General features: G+C 39.9%; 1 long non-coding RNA gene across 1 annotated transcript in view; it reads right to left on the bottom strand.

Annotated features, from left to right (window-relative positions):
• LOC135304232 (uncharacterized) overlaps positions 1–17,093 on the bottom strand; it is a 295,038-nt gene that overhangs the window by 50,603 nt on the left and 227,342 nt on the right. Inside the window, exons 28-29 of the long non-coding RNA XR_010365651.1 lie at positions 13,103–13,250; positions 816–896 (exon numbers count right to left, since the gene is read on the bottom strand). This is a non-coding gene — a long non-coding RNA (uncharacterized LOC135304232). The remainder of the gene's footprint in view (positions 1–815; positions 897–13,102; positions 13,251–17,093) is intronic.

Genomic DNA, 17,093 nt, shown 5'->3' with positions numbered 1-17,093 from the left:
AAAAAGCTCACTAAACCCAGCATCATTTACTGCCCTGCAGAACACACAGTGGCTCATGCCAGAGGAATTGCTCTCCAGAACAGCACACACAAAATCCATCTCTTCCACCAAAGATTTTGGCTCTTGCATCACAGCATCTCTGACTCCAAACAGATCACAAAATGCAAACTGTAACACGAAGTGGGAAAGAGCTGTGATGAAGAGAAAAGAAGAATGCCACAGGCAGAGAGCGTCTGGCTCTACAATCCTGCTTGGAAAGCAGAGGAACACGAAAAGCAAAAACACAGGTCAGCCTCAGGCCCCAGCAGATTAATAGAGGGAAACAATCAATGATCTGAAAAAGCTACGTGCAAAACCAAGCCCCATGCACACTGAGTTACAGATTTATAGCAAAATCCAGATCTTAAATTCGCTCTAAAATAGCCAAATGATGGAGGGCAACAAGTCTTTTCCAAAGGCAAGAGCAGCACCCCTCCTGTTATCCCTTAAAAAGGGAGGAAAGAGAGACATCTAGCTGCTGAAGGGAGCCAGCAGGAAAACTGAATTCAACAGCAGCACCCCAAGCTCTGAGCACTGCCCCTGAGTGTGACAGCTCCTGGGACAGCTCATCCCTGTCACACCGGGGAGACAAAGGGCTCCCAAAAAAAAAATAAATTATATTAAGGGTCCCAAAAGGCCACAGCAGCTCATGAGAGAGAGAGGGAGGGAAAAGGCAGTGGATTTTCACCAGGGAAGATAAAGCAGGTGAGGGATTGCTCGTCTCTGAACCAGAAGAGAGGCTTTCACTTCAAAAACTCAAAGAAAGATTGCCTTACCTCCCGTGAATGATGACAGCCAGGAATCTAGCTGGACACAGGAGGAAGAAAACATTCTTTATACTGCAGAGGATTGATGGTCTGTGGAGAGAGATAAGGAGAAGCTGGTCAGAGGAGCTGCTGAAGACCAAGCAACCAACACAGGCAGTCGTGCTCAGTGTGGGGCACAGAAGTCAGGCTGGGAACAATACAGAGAGTGATTAATTTGGTCTCTGACAATTAAACTAAATGCTTAAGCATGTGAATGTATTTTCCAGGGGAATTTCCTCCTAAGCATTTCCCATTTTGGGTAAAGCAGCTTTTCTAACTGGAGAATTCTGCCAAAAGCTTTGATCAGAGGCTGCGTTTCCACTTGGGGCTCTCAGAACAAAGCCCAGCAATGCCATGGCGAGGGGCAGGGTCACTGACACCTGGCTGTGTGTGTGGAGGGAAGGAGGGATGGGCAGTACCTTCACACAAAATACCTGTTCAACCAAACACTGGAAGTAGGCAGACACTGTGACCTTTTCCAAAGTTTAGGATACCTGTTGTTTACAATTCAATAATGACTTCAAAGGATTTCTCACTGGTATTGGTACAAGCATCAGCACAGCAGTATTAATCCACATCTTTATTTCATCATTTATTTTCCCTTAGGAGACCTGAAACACATTTATCTTCCTAGACTTTTTGTATTTTGAACATTTGTTATTTTGGGGGTACATTGTGCTAGGTACACCCAAGCCAGGTTTGAACCTCTTAATGAACCCCTGTATTCTAAGTTAGAACCAAAAATGTTTCATAAAAACCAGTTTAGTTGTGTCTGGTATCTTGGCAGCATGTGAGGAGGGATTTTTGAAGATCAAAACTTTAGAAATTGTACAGGCTGAATGGCCTCTGCCTGAGAAGTTTGCAGGTATAAAAATATGAGTTCCCAGAAAGAAAAGAGGAGGAGAGAACAGACCCCAGGGCTGCTCTGGGGCCAGCCGCACCAACCCCATTCCAAGACACCCAACAGCCCTGTAAAGGGGAGGCTGCCACAAAACACAGCATTCACAGATGAAAAAAGAAAACAACATATGAAAAGTGCTCTAAATAAGGTGTCACTGCAGATCTCGCAATCAAACAAGGCTCAAAAACAGCATTAAGTGATGAAAAAAGCATCTGATAGGTTATGAAGGACCATTTCCTTCCACAGAATTCTACTACGGACTTACAGCTATGGACAAGGGTAAAGCAGATTATACACTAAGAATAAAAAGCTTGATCTTGAAAATAACTAAAATGATTATGAAGAATGCCAATGACAGAAAAACTGGAATGTAACAACTCTCTCAGCCCAAGCCCTGTGGCTTCAAACACTGCTCATTCTCTCTCCAGAATTAAGTTGCATTTCTTTACCTCGAGCAGAAAGTAAGAATAAATAGGAGTTGGGGAGGGGGAAACAAGAGAGGTAATTTGCCTAAGAGAGTTAAATGAGATGACTCTGGTCTATTTTCCTTTGTTATTCCATGCCTAATGAAGTGTCTGGGTAGTTGGAACAGCTCCTGCAGCATGATCTGATTGTTGTAGTTGCCTGTTTGTTTGCTGTGAGTTATTGTTTTATTTGGCTCTCGTTTCTGAGCTGTTTCCCTGCTCTGCTGGGCAGACTGATGCTGCTGGATCGTGTTTATGAGCCTCTAAATGATTGGGGAGCTGTTTCTCCAACATAAGAGATTATGAGAGACAGAGAGAGGGGCTGAGCTGGGCAGGGCACAGGCTGCTGCAGCATATGATGGTCTTGGTGTGTCCAAAACCCAGAGCAGCATTTGAATGCACAACAAAGTGTGGTGGTTTTGTTTTGTTTTTTTCCAAAAGCAAGTTAGTTGGTCAGTGAACATTTAAAATTACACAGTGTCCTTCATACCAAATAGCATCTTGAAGGATCCATGGTGAGCATCAATATCACCCACAGGGGATCCTTGCAGCCACTTATACCTGCCTGGGGAAGGTATGACAGAGATTTCATCTTCACAACTGCAGCTTCTGGCTTCCTATTTAAGTTATAATCAATATTTTCCGTTATGCCTGAATAGAACATCAATCAGCTAACACCATGTTGCATAAATCAAATCCTGAAATTAAATTCTCGTGTTTCCTTGCAAGTATAAATAGAATATTTTGTGATTGTCTAGTACCAATCAGTCAGATACTTTCTGGACTGAGAAAGTCATACAGTACTTTGGAAAATTCACTTATCACTTCTGCAAAAACTTGGGCTTTGTAGCTTAAGTTCCTTATTTCCTTAATGTCTTTAAAGGATCATAGATAGTAACAAAATAATCTCTGAGATAAGGAAGGGGGCAAGGGGAAACTGAGGGGGGAGGAGAAAGGTTGTGTATCTTTTCTAAAAACAGGAGTTGCAAATGCCAGACCAAAAATCTGGCACATAAACATCAAAATCACAGCATGCACCCAAGGCCTCCATTAGAAGGTAACTTCTGCCCTCTGCTAAGGGAATTAAAAATCTGCAGTAACACTGAGGGCTAAAGACTGCCCTTTCAGTCCTCCTCACATTAGGTATTATGAACAAAGGCCTTTTGTTATTCTTTTGCAAAAGGGCACCACAGCAAATTCCAGTTCATTACTTAAAGGGTTTTCACCTGATTTGAGGAACCCTGCGAGCTCAGAAATTCTCCTAAGAAATATCTCTGTCAGGAAACACTTCATTGTAACCTTCCTTTGGAATAGGAAGGCAATGGTAGGGCTTGTCCTGTGATGCATTTTGGGTAAAGCACAGCACAAAACAGAAAAACAAAGATCACCAGGAGAAACTATGTGAGAAAACGAAAATATTAATGTAATTTTAAAGAGGTCTCAGGGTACCACAATGCACAACATCCAGTCATCTCCTACAACAATAGTAAATCTGCTCTTTCTTAGGTTATTTACAATTTAACATTAAAGCTCCTCAAGAGCTCAGAATTTTGCTTCTGTGTAGGCTGGGCCAAAGGACTTGAAAAATGAAGTAACAAATAGCAGCAAGGTTTCTATCCCAATTCCCTTCCTCAGCCTCTCTGAATGAAGTATTATTGCTTTGGCACGTCAGGACAGGGAATCCTGGATTTAACCTCAGGGATACTTTGGTCAAATGCTCCCTCTCCTACACTGGCAATCTCCTACAAGATCAGAGTTCCCGGGACAATCAGTTATTCCTTGTTCCTGAGAAAATAATCTGTTAATGAGAAACAAAAGGTACACATGGACAGCCAGCTGGTTTGCTCACCCCACGAAAGCTTCCCAACCCTGCTTGTAGGCATGGCAATGGAGAGGATTCCAGCTCTGATCTTTACTGCAGAACCTCGGAGGTTCCAAACACATTTGCTGAGCTCTGCTGTGCCCCAGAACAAAACCTCTCATTTGGTTTTCCTGCTGCAGCCATGCTGAAAGCAGCTGCAGGGTCTAAATGAAGCAGGCTGTGTTCAACTTGGGCTGGGCTCTGCCTCCCACGGAACCCCTGCTCTGGGGAGCACTTCCACATCCTCTGCAGGGCCAAGCACCATCAACAGTTAAGGCTACAATGCACCTGCAAGCCCAGTTGGATGGGCTGGCTGTGGCATCAGCCCCTGCCATCAATAAATTCCGCTTCTGCACATGATATTTCAGGCAGCCACTGAAAAACGGGTGACACAGTTGGTTTCACTGGCAGAGCACACAAGGTTTTATTTGTCTACAAATGGGTTTCATGATCCATCATTAACACTTGATTGATTGGCCCAGCACTTTGGCAGGGTGTTTTTTTATGCCACTTTCCTGCAGCAGAATGTATTTCAGGAGCTGTCTCAGGCACTGATTTGCTGGCAGAGGCTGTGCTGGCAGAAGGCAGAAATGTTTCCTTGCATTCTCTGCTGGTCAGCCTGAGAGTGTGGAGTAGATAACATGAGGGACTACGTTATGGCTTTACATCTGTTTTTGTTATGATCAGATCTGTTCTTCCTCTCATGACAACAAAAACAAGTCTCATTTTGTTTCCTCGCTCATCGAACGCAATCCAGATCCTCAGTTGTAAAAAATAAAAAGATATAAAAAACCACCAACCAAAAGCAATGCCCAGCCCCACTAACCGCTCTATAACCTAAATTTTAAATATTCATCTTTACATTTTTTCCATCTTTCTTTGTGCAATAAATACATTCAATCAGAAGAAAAACACACTAACTCACTGTGACAGATTGGACTCCATCTGTCAAGATTTCATGTTTGATATAGACTGGAAATTGTAGATAAAGGGGAAATATTCAGGTACTGTTCTTTCAATGAATGTCCCGGAGGGAGATTAAGGGAATGATAAATTGGTTATGGTTACACCCTGAGCCAAGCCATTGGAAGCCTAATTAGAATGCAGAAGGATTGCAGCCAGGAAAGACAGATGCTGGAAAGAAGAGTGGTACGAGGAAAAGGATTTTAGTTTCAACTGGGACAGAACAAATGTACAAATGACCTTAAGCCTTAGCCAGCAAAGAGTATATTTTGTCATCTTGGTACAGAAGATGTTCCTGCAATAAACATCCTTGCAGAATCCCAAAAGATCCTACATGCAATGAAGGATATTTTTGAAATACAAAGAAAAAGAGGAGGTTTGCTTGAAGTGCATTCAAGGGACTAATAAAGGTCTACCAACTGACAGCATTAGGGTGAAAATTAGAAATCCAGAAGATTTGCCTTATGACAGCATTCTACATGATTTTGAACAATTAATTTAATTTACCTGGGTTTCCTCATGTCTGCAAAGAGTCTCCAATGGGCTTTCCTGGGAAAAAAAACAATAAAAGCAAACCAATGGTAGCAAAGAAATGCCCCAACACTAACGGGAACAACAAACACTTGGAGACAGACAGTGTCTTCTACACTGAGAAGAACAAAGTGTCTTCAAGGAAGAGCACAGGAACAAATATTAATTCCACCTAATCAAGACAAACCAAGTACCTGACAAAGAACATTTATGCAAGGTCACCCTGAGCTCTGGAAGGAGAGCAGCGAGAGGCCAGCAGGGCTCACAGAGGGCACGCTGCCCCTCGGGCAGGGGTGAGTCTGGCTGAGGGGCTGAGCTGGCCCCTGGCACCCAAAGCTGCACAGGGACTGAATGCAAGATTGCATTTCAGCCACAGGAACCCCAGCTGGGAGCTCAGCAAATGCCAGCAATCACACAGCACAGAGAGACACTCTGAGAAGCTCTGGAATGTCCTGGTGCTGATTTTCTCAGAGCTGGAGGGTGCCACTGGCCCACACAATAAAACCTGCAGCACACAGAATAGCTAGTTTGACCTTAAATTATAATAAAACAAAAAATTCTAATAAAAAACTAATAAAAATTCTAATAAATTCAAAATAAATTCTAAAATAAATTCTAATAAAACCAAAACAGGAATCATCCAAAAGAAAAGCCATGAAACAGACTCTGCTCTGTTAAAAGAAAGGAAAAATGAAGAGCCTGAGCCCTGGATGTTGGGTTGATGAGAAGAGCTGAAAGGTCACCAGCATCTCTCCCACACCTCTGTGGTTTGATGTTTGTCACCCTCTGCCTTTGGCTCCCCAAGTCTGTTCAGAACCTCGACCTTCAGTCACTACAGCAGCCCAGGATTACGTCAATGATCTTCCCATGGCACAGCTCCATCCCTTCTCAACCACAAACTCTAAAGCTTCTCCTTCATAAACACTCTTCCTAGAAGCTCTGCTTATTAATCTTAGAAGACAAAGATATAAGCCACTACTTCCAGAAGAGGAAAAGAAATATTCATTTTGTTTTTATGAAGGAGCTATTAGTAGCAGTGAAATTTTCCATGCAACACATTCCTGTAAATGAAATTAATTAGATAAAAGTAGTGCAGGCTTCAGGAAGAAAGAAATCCAGACATTTTCCTGACAGGCATGAAAAGAGAGACAGATATGTTCACATTAACAATACAAAATATTATCAATTTCCATATATATTATCTCAAAGACAGACAAATTCTGGTGATAACAATGTTACTTGTGGAAAGTTAAAGCTTTCTGTAGAACTGTGTCCTGTTTTGTCTTGGGAAAAGCAAGACAAATTCACCTCAGAATTTTGTGTACAACTGTCAAACAGGACAATGATGACAACCTCCTCATTAAGCTACAGACACCTCAATAAAAGATGCCTGACAAATGTGCTTGAAAACAATAAACCAAAGAATTCTTGCAGGTAACAATACAGATTTTTGGCCAGCAAGTTACAATAATTGATGTGTCTGTGCATTTACAGTGCAAGAGGACTGTTTGAACAACAGTGTTGCGTTCTGTCATAATTTTTAAGGTAAAAACAAACTTCTTTAATTTAATGACAGAAGATAAAATTAAAAACCCAACTCCTCATAGCTGTGGTACCAATGTTTAGCACAGAAAATCCAGAAGATGTTACTCCACGCCCAATTTTATGTCAGTAGTGTCTTCTCCCTAATTTACTATCTCTCCCTACTTAATTTTTTTTTCTTGTTTTTGACCTATCAAGCTAAGAAATGGACTATGACACTACAAAACTAATTACTTCTTTTTTTCTTTTAATTCCCTCACAGGCTAAGGAACTAAACACCACAACAGGAACTCCAACAGTAATTGGGCTTCAGTGTCACTCTGTGCCAGCCACCTCTGAGCTGAAATGCAAACTTTAATTTAGCAAACATCACTGGCCCCAGTGCAAAGCCTCAGCCCCTCAGATCTTTGCTGGGGTGACATTGAGGGGCACATTCTCAGTGCACAGTGAGATGTGAAAGCTGTTTGCATTAATAACTACAGACATTGGACACAATTATTGTAAACAATTATTGTCAACACAATCAACTTTCCCTTCTCATTGCCCAAAATCAGTGTTACTGCTATGTGATGGATGAGAAGAAGAGGAATGGAGAGTATTATGTAGAAAAGTGAATTAAAACAGTTCAGCAGTTTACAAATGGCTTTCTGCTTTCATTTAGATGGTTTTTTTCAAATTCCAGGATAGTCCAACCCACCTGTCACCACTGCTATCAAAAATATTTTAATTGTCTTTAAGCTTTATTGGCTTTTTCAATTATTACAAGAATAGTAAATGTTTGGGGTATTTTTTTTGTTCTTTGTTGAGGAGATGTTTGCAAAAACAACATATTTGCTATTTTGCTACTTTAATCTGTATTAGTGACAAAGGACCTGGAGGTTTAAGTCTGAGGATCACCCAGCTTCTGACATTGGTAAGATTTAAGGATGACAATTTGGAGATCAAGGGAACTTTACTGCAGGCAGTGGAGGGAGGCAATTTTGGGATTTAAGTAGCTAAAGCAGCAGTCAGACCACAAGATTTGTTTCCTTGATTTTTAACATTGTATTTGAGGAAAAACCCCATTAATAGAGATCTCTCTGGGGTTCAGCTCTTAGAGGTGCATAGGGCACTGTCATACATTGCAATTTTGTCTTTTTAATGTTCCAGGCAGAGTATCTTCCAAACACAGATTAATATTTTTTTTTAATATCCCTCTCTAAATATAGAATAATACAAGTACAGGACAGTGTGGCCTTGACTCTGATTTTTTTTTTTTTCTGTACAGTTCAATATTCTTGCAGAGAGTTTTGCCATCCCCAATGAGGAATTTCCTCACCTCCTTTCCAACATGTGCACAATACTGCTGGCTGCTCTTCAGACACAACAATTTCATTTCCTCTCTTTATAGGGTGCCTAAATTTCTATGCTTAAAATGTAACCATGAGTTTGGTTCTTTTGAGTTTGCTTAAGCTTAGCTTTCCAGCTCAGTTTAACTTTTGCATGCACGTTTAGGCTCCACTCCCTGCCTGTGTCAGACACCAAACACCAATTTCCCTTTCCTTTGTCACCAAAGTTATCTGCACTGCAGAGAGTTTTTATTCAAGCCACAGCACTTAATGCATTAATCACTTTTATTTTCTGTTTAACAAAGAGAATAAAGGGAATGATAAATAAGTGTATAGGTGAGATGACTCAGTAGTGATCCTGCACATGAAAACCACATAGTCTGGTCTCCTGAGAGATTCCTGCATTTGTTTCCACTGCATTTAGCATCATCTTGATAAATATTATGACTATCTCAAGCTCAATCAACCTTCTGCATTAACATGAAAGATAATTCACCACCTAGACAAGAGCACAGTGAGGGAAAAAAAGAGCTCAGTTTGGGAAGCAGAGAGGGAGCCTGGTGTGGTTAAGTTTCCTCATTACAGATGCTATTTAGGATTCAGTCACTGCTGATATCAAGGAAAAAAATCTAGGAAACTATCTTATCAGAGCAGCCTATTAATTAAAGTGCAGTATAAAGAGAGCAATTAATTATTTGCTGTATAATTGCTCACAATAACCACTGACAGGAAGAGAGTGCTGCCACACTAAGATATACTGGGTGTAATCAGCAAAATAAAACATAAAGGCCTTTTGCATTCCTTTCTAGAAACACATCAAGTATAAAACACTTCTGGTAGCCATTCATAACACAAAAGGAGGAAAAGTGAATAAAGAAAGAGCCTGTGATTAACTTGTTGGCAGAAAAATTGCTGGTCCCAATGTCCCAGCATTGATCCTCTCTCTTTGGCTCTCCTTCCCTGTGGCTGCAGGATGTTTGGGGAGCTCAGATTTGTTGCACGTTCTGTCTGCTGCACTTCTTAACACCCCAGCAAATATTTGCCAGCCAAAGGCTGTTAAATGCTTTCTTTACCCATGTCAGTGTGTTTGACTGCCCCTTGTTTGCTTCTCTGTCTTCTTCTCTGTTGCCTTCAATCATGACTCACTCTTCTAATTCCCTTTTTATTTCCTTATTCCTCACTCTAATTTTTCTAGTTTATTATGCCCTATTCTTATCTGACTTTCTAGGCTGCTCAGAGCTCTACTTTTCTTGTCTCCAACTTCATCTCCAGCAATTTCAACCCCTATTACTGAATTTGTTGGACAAACAGAGCAGCATAACAAAGGGACACAATTGAAGTACATTTTATGAAGAAAATATCTCCATTTTTAAAGATTTTATAGTGAAAAATAAAGTTTTAAAATGTTACTTAAAAGAAGGGGAGTAAAATAAAACAAAGGATTTTTTACCAGATAAAAAAAAAAAAAGAGACCAATGCATCACTGAGGTACCAAACACCTACATTTAGACCAAATGCCACAACTTACATTTAAAACTACCAGACCAGGTAAATTTCTCTATTTACACACTCTTTCAGCCAGCCTGGGGAGAGGTTCAGCTGGTTTCAACAACACCAGAGCAGATCTCAGGGCCTGGGACTACTCTCAAGTCAGGTAAAAACTGAATCACTACAGAAACATCCCTGTACTTTTCTTTGCTTATGTAGTGAGAAAATATATTTCCTGCAAAATATTTTTTTCATAATAGGATTAATCATACCAGAGAAGCATGAGAGACTTTGTGAGGGTGGAGATGCAGATGTTATCAGTGCCCTGTGTCACTTCTTGGATCTTAAGAAACTGTCCCCATTTATTTCTTTATTCACAGAAGTGAATTCAGTGTGTTAATTGGGAATGGGAAAGAAATTACCTTCATTCACAAACTTCAAATTGATTGGCTGTCTTATTTTGTTAGAAAGAGTGAATAAAGCCCTAAACAAATAAACTAATCTACCTAGGCATACAATTATTCATTGTGATTCCTTTTACTGTGCCCCTTTGCATTCATTCTGGCTGTAAGAAAAAACAGCCCCACTCTTCCCATCTCACTGCACACGAGATGTTTTCAAAGGCCCTCGTTGGCCATTCTTGATAAAAGTCTAGATTAATTTATTGCCTTATATTAAAACTACACAAAAATACTGATTTGCTTAAAATTAGTTGTCTCCAAGACAGTTGAGAAAATATTACTTAGTCATATGTCCCAGGTGAATAGTTCTATAGCTGATCTTTTGTAGTTGAGGTTTTTCAACACCAAAAAAAAATAAAACCAAAACCAAAAGGCAGAGATAAAGATAAAATTGTATTTTATTTTAAAGAAAATTGTGGTGGTCTGGACTATTCTTGACACCTCACTAGGCAAAGCCAGGCATCTCAGCAGCATCAGGCACCAGACACCTACACATTTCTCAAAATTCCTATCATTTAATGTCCCCTGGGGAACTGGGCAGAGCCAAATATGTTCAGAAACTTTTCTCTCTCTTTTTCTTTTTAATAGAACTTGCCTGATTGTTATATTTAACAGAAAACATAAACTTTTAGAAAAAGACTTCTGAAGTCTTTTGAGTTTTGGTTTTGCAGCTTTTACAGATGTAAAATGAAGCTGACATGAACTGCCCAAGTAAGCAGCAAGGTGACTGACAATAAACCTCTCAAAAATAATTTCACTAACTAAATGAGATTTTTTGGAACATTTCTGAACTGTAAATAATATAAAGGTTGGTGCTCAAAGATTAGAGTAAGTTAGAAGATAATTTATTTTCTGTGTGTTTTGCAAAATACAGAAATCCAATTTCCAGCTACTTTTTCTATTACCTGAAATAAGTATTGGGGTCTGATCACACATTTAATAAGAATATGCATAACTTTCTGGAAATTTCATCAGGAGAAAGGAGGATATGGACAGTATAGACAAACAATCCAAAGAAATTAAGCACATTGGCTTTGAGAAAAAAAATGTTTTCCATATTATGATAAAAGCCCTTTTAGAGTGCTAAGGGAAAATCATCTTCTGCAGTTTCTTGGACATTTTTCTTTGCTCTGAATTGACAGATTTACTTGGCATTTTGGTAAAATTTATTTCAGCACCACTGTTCACTTACCTAAGTGTTTTAAAACATATATTTGATTAATAAGCTTGCTTACTGAAACACAGACTTTCAAGAAATCCAAAAGATTATTTCCCAGAAGTTGGTGTTGGTTGTTAAGAAAACCACTGACATGTTTAGTGAGGACACACACTTAACGTGTCCTGTACAATATTGCAGAAGTGGGAAAATCCACTTGAGGCTGTGCCAGAATTCTGCTTTAGGCAAGGACAGAGCTCCCACCAGAGGGGACAGCCCCGATTCCTTTATTTGGTTTCCATTTTTGTCCTCCTTCACAGGCTACATCCCCTTTGGATGACACTGTGACCCACATTATTGGGTTTTAAAAGAAAACACAAAAGAAAAAAAGCAAATCCCTGATGCAGTTTAGAGCAAAATCCTGCAGGAATGGCTGCAGCCCAAAGGAGCAAATGTCACAGCTCAGGGACAGCAAGAGTGCCATGTCAGGACAAGGGACTCTCAAACCACTGCAGGGTTTGTCTTGGGCTGTGGTGAGCTCCAAATCTCAGTAATAACTGACAAAACCCCATACATACATACATAAATACATATATATATATATAAAAATATACGTATAAAAATATTTTTGCTCTTGTTTCCACTTAATTGAATTTCCAAATACCTTGCAGTGAAAAGCTGAATCCATTTTAAATCTTTATAAAATGGAAAGATGTCCCCAAGCCCAGCGAGCAGAAAGTCTCTTTGCTCTTTAAACTAGTGACAAAAGTTGCAATGACACACAGGGAAATAGCTCAGCACTCAGAGCATTTGCTCTGGCTGAATTATTCCACTCTGCCTGTTAAGATTGCCATTTGTTAATATAGCACATAATTTGATTTAAAAGTGAGACCAATTCAGAGATCTCATGTCTTGCTATTTGTGTGCATTTTCTTCACATAGTGACTGAACACCTTATAACTCCTTGGAAATGCACACTGCAGTGAAATATAATATTTAGTCAGTTTATTACCATTACTAAATGCACTGTTACAGAATAAATCTCTAAAAGCATGTCAGGACCTACCTAAGCTTTGTGAATGATTGAACGTTAATGCTTGCACTGGCCCAGGAAAAATCTAATTTCCCAATATTATGACAGCTATACAATGTGTAAATGCTGAAGTCACTGATTACATTCAAGTCAAATATTTATTTACCAACTGACAAAGTGTTAGTCCTGGCAAGATAACAAAACCTGATGCTAATTAAGGGAATGATTTTTTTTGATGGCATCCAACACTAATGCAGTGTGTTTAGAACAACAAAAAAAAAAAAGCCCAAAACAAAATACACAGGCATTTCAAAGGTATTTTTTCCCCCCTGAAGATGGAATAATTCTATTTCATGCACCTAAAATTCCATGGCACCATTAAGAACATTCTCCCCTTTACATACATCTGACTTTTCTTTACCACTGTTACAAAAGGTGGTGGCAACAAGCTACCACAGTATGGAAATATCCAAGGAAGAGATATTATTGCATTATATTTCTACTTCAGCCACAGGAAAACATCACTCACCTCCCTGAAAATGTGAGGATCCTGGCATGGAACTAACAGGAAAATACATCCAGGCCAGAAAGTTTCTGCAAAAGCAGCACTTCAGGATGAAATATTGGGAGTTCTGCAGGGAAGGCAGCTGAAGACCAGAATTTGTCATCATGAGAAGCTGAAAGACAAGACATATATATATATACACATATATATATATATACATATATATATATATATACACACATATATATATATATATACATATATACACACACACATACATGTATAAAGACTGTAAACTTGGTACTGGATCCAACTCATAGGCAATCCAGTATTTTTCCTGTTCTTTCTTCTATTCCCCTCCTTTTTAAATAATAATTGATGAATCCCCTTACTGTTTTCATTTTTTTTCTTTTGATTCTTCACATGGAATTTTCAAACCTACAGTCTTTCTCAAATGTTACCTAAATAATCCAGAAAATGAAGAAAAATTGTATTGTGAAAATTGGCTTTTTTTTACATTGATATTAATCTTGGAAATGGAGTTGAAGTTCCTGGCAAGTCTGACTTCCTGAATTGAAGCAGTTCTTGAAATATTTTTTCAACAGGCACTAGAGGTTTTCTTTCTTCCTTTAAAGTTGAAATTCACATGTGAGAAAGGGGCAGATAGAGAAAACATTGAGAAACATGCCCAATTGCCTAAAAGCAAGAACAAAAGTATGTGGGGGAAATCAAGTTAGAAAAGCAGACAGGAAGGTATGAAAAGGAAATAAATCCAGTTTAAAGCAAATAAAAAAAAACAAACAACAACCAAACAAAACCCAACAGGGAATGTATGAAGTAAACAAAATCAGAATTCAGAGGGAGGTTAGGACATGGAAGAATTAATACTAAGATATACCCACCATTACACAAGGGGATATTTTGGGGCTCCCTTTGTCACTCAGTTTCATTGAAGAATGAATCCACATCCTATGGTTTGGATGTGGAATGAATCCACATCCAAACACACCGTGGTACAAGGTGCTGCTACACTGTTTGTGTGACATCTTCACTCCCAAACATTCATCTCCTTTCAGCTGAAGCAGACTGATTAAAGTTTCAGCAGGGCAGACAAGGCAGGGAGCTTTATTTGTGGCTCACATATGGCTCCTGTCGCTGTCACACACGCCATGGAACACCAGGAAAGGGCAACTGTCTAGACCCCACTGAATCACTTGGAGTCCTACATATGGTTTCTATTAATCTTCAGCTTCCTCAAAAACCTGCTCTTTTTTCCAATCTGTAAAACCCTGTCCTCCTCCTAAGCCTTGCTTCAAAACTCATTTGTGAAATTAGAGTCGGATTCTGCAAACATTTGCCCACATATGCACAGAAAACTTCAGGCTACGTCTTCCTAACGACTTCAACATGAGTGAAATAATTAGAGCTCAAAGCACATGAGAGCTGCCTTGATCCAGGGTAGAAAGTCACTGCCTTCCACGTCACAGTGAGGACTCTGATCTGAGCCAGGAAACACAGAAATTCAAAGCACCCTCCGTGTCTGACATTCACCTGAGGGAGGAGAGCCTCAGGCAAAGCACAGAGAGGGAAATCAGCCAGAAAGGGAGACAAGGCATGTGAGCAGAGCCTTGCCTGCCCCCTAAAATACCAGTTACAGAAGAGTAAACATTTTTTGTTTTAGGAGAAGGTCTCAGATACTCGGGTTTAACAGCCTGAACAAGTGCCCCCACAACCAGACACAGAGACTTGGAGTTGATTTCTTCTGCCAGGTGATTATCTGAACAAAACCATCCCCACAGAGGACACCTGGCTGGTCTCCTGGCCATGTAAAACAAACTCCCAGTGAAGGATTAACACCAGTCCTTGGAGCTTTGCTGTGCTGTGTGGGCACTCAGTGCAGGTGTGGGATAAACACAGCCCTGAGCTCTCTGTGTGCCCATTTAAACCCAGGGAACAACAGGGACAGCCCAAATATCACAAGGACACACTCAAGGCAGATTTTAGAGCTGTGAGACATGAACTGCACAGGGTGGGCAGCAGTGGCTGCTGATTTCACCCTGAGCCTGTCACAGTTTATGAGCACAGTGGGATTGACACTGCACATCACTGCAGATGCCAGGCAAAAGCAGGTGCTGTGGATAAAGAAAATGCAACTTCTGGGCCCACTCTGCTGCCATAAAAACCACAGCAGTTTCTCAGAGAAACATCCAAGGCAGGATTTTTCATGTGGGATGGATATGACTCCATTCTTCCCCACTTCTGCACGTCCAAATATAATTACAGGATGAACTGGACCGCGTTTACTGGTGATGTAATTCCACTGAAGTTCCTTCTGGGAGACAATCTAATCCACTAACACAAGTCTGCAGCATGTTGATACCTTCTAATTAAACAAACTGGATTTCCCTTCATCTCATCTGTACTGCTTAAAAAAAAATACATTGTTCTAAAAAGAAGATTAAATTAATACTTTTCTGGGTGGACCAGGCCATGACTGTGAGGGTGGGGAGGCACCAGAATAGGCTGCCCAGGGAAGCTGTGGATGCTGCACCCCTGGAAATGTCCAGGACCAGGTTGGATGGGGTTTGGACAAGGGGAAAGTGTCCCTGTCTGTGGCAGGGGGTGGGACAAGGTGATTTTTAGGGTCCCTTCCAACCCAAACCATTCCATGATTCTATGACCAGTAATGATTAGGAGTGTCATGAAAAAGAATTCAAATTATTGACCTTAGTTCTAATTATATTGACCCTTTGCTAAACAAAAAGCTGCCTTTTAATATCACAGAATAAATTTTAGCAAAATATTTATGTCCTGGGCCTGGTTTCAAACATTAACATGGCTGAAGGTGGAACATGGATGTTCATTTATTGTCTTTCCTAGAGGGATGGAGAGATGGCCCTGCCCAGACTCTGCCAGCACAGCACAGGGCAGGAGAGCAAACAGCTGTGTTCCACCAAATAGAACACCAACATCTGGACTCTTCCAGCTGGTCTTAATTCTGTTTAAGGTAAAAAATCCACATGATCTAACAAGGATGTCTCCACTTGGACTGAGCAGGTAGAGTTCTTCCAACTGCCTCTGCTCACATCTCCTCTGTGCACATTCCTAATTCCATCCACTACACTTGTCCTTGCATATGTTTTTGCATTATTCAGTAGCAAATTCAGTCCTCAGGCATAAACAAACAAATCACATATGTTTCATTAGCTACAGCAAGGTCTAATTGCAGTAAGCAGAAACACACAGGAAATTCAAAAATGTTCACAATTGTTACTATAGCCACCACAAAGTACAAATACTTAATACAAACTTTATCATTTAAATAATTTAATAGAGAGAAACCTAATGAAAATGAAAGGACACCCAGAAAGGAATATATTTTAAGGCATTAACATGGAAAAAAATATATTCTGGTATAAAGTGGCCAAACACAATTATAACTTCAGGTTCTCAATGGCTTTCAGACCCTTCTCCCAGGCAGCAGAAACAGCTGAGGTTTTCACTAATGAAGGAACAAATAAAAACCACAGAACAGAAAATTCAATTCCACAGAATTCCAGGCTTTACAGAAGAGGAGGGGATCACCACATAATTAACAGTGCCAGATTGCTTTTCTGTTCCCAGTGGAATTGTTCTAGGTGTTCCTTCCAACCTAGAGTTATCTTTTAAAAATACTTGTGCACCCTCAGGTTCTCACATTTCTTTCCTGTTGCTTGATTTGTCTCAGTCTGGCTTACAGATTCTGATACCAACCTGTCAACAACTCTAGAAGATTTATAAGCATTTAATGAACTTTCAGGAGAGAACAGAGAAATAAATAAAAATATATTCTGCATCTGTAATAAAACTGCATATCTAGAAAAAGCATTGAATATGAGAATTTCAAAGAATATCCTAAAATACTTTTTACATTCTGAAACTTTAGCTTGCTAAGTTAAGACATTAACCAGCAAGAACAAAACCCACAACCAGCTTTCAAAAAAAAAAAAAGTTATTCCTACTCAATCAAAAAGAG

The sequence above is a fragment of the Passer domesticus genome, chromosome 7 (assembly GCF_036417665.1).
Source record: "Passer domesticus isolate bPasDom1 chromosome 7, bPasDom1.hap1, whole genome shotgun sequence".
NCBI lineage: Eukaryota > Metazoa > Chordata > Aves > Passeriformes > Passeridae > Passer > Passer domesticus.
The sequence above is the reverse complement of the archived record's forward strand: the minus strand, read 5'-3'. Positions and strand labels throughout refer to the sequence as shown.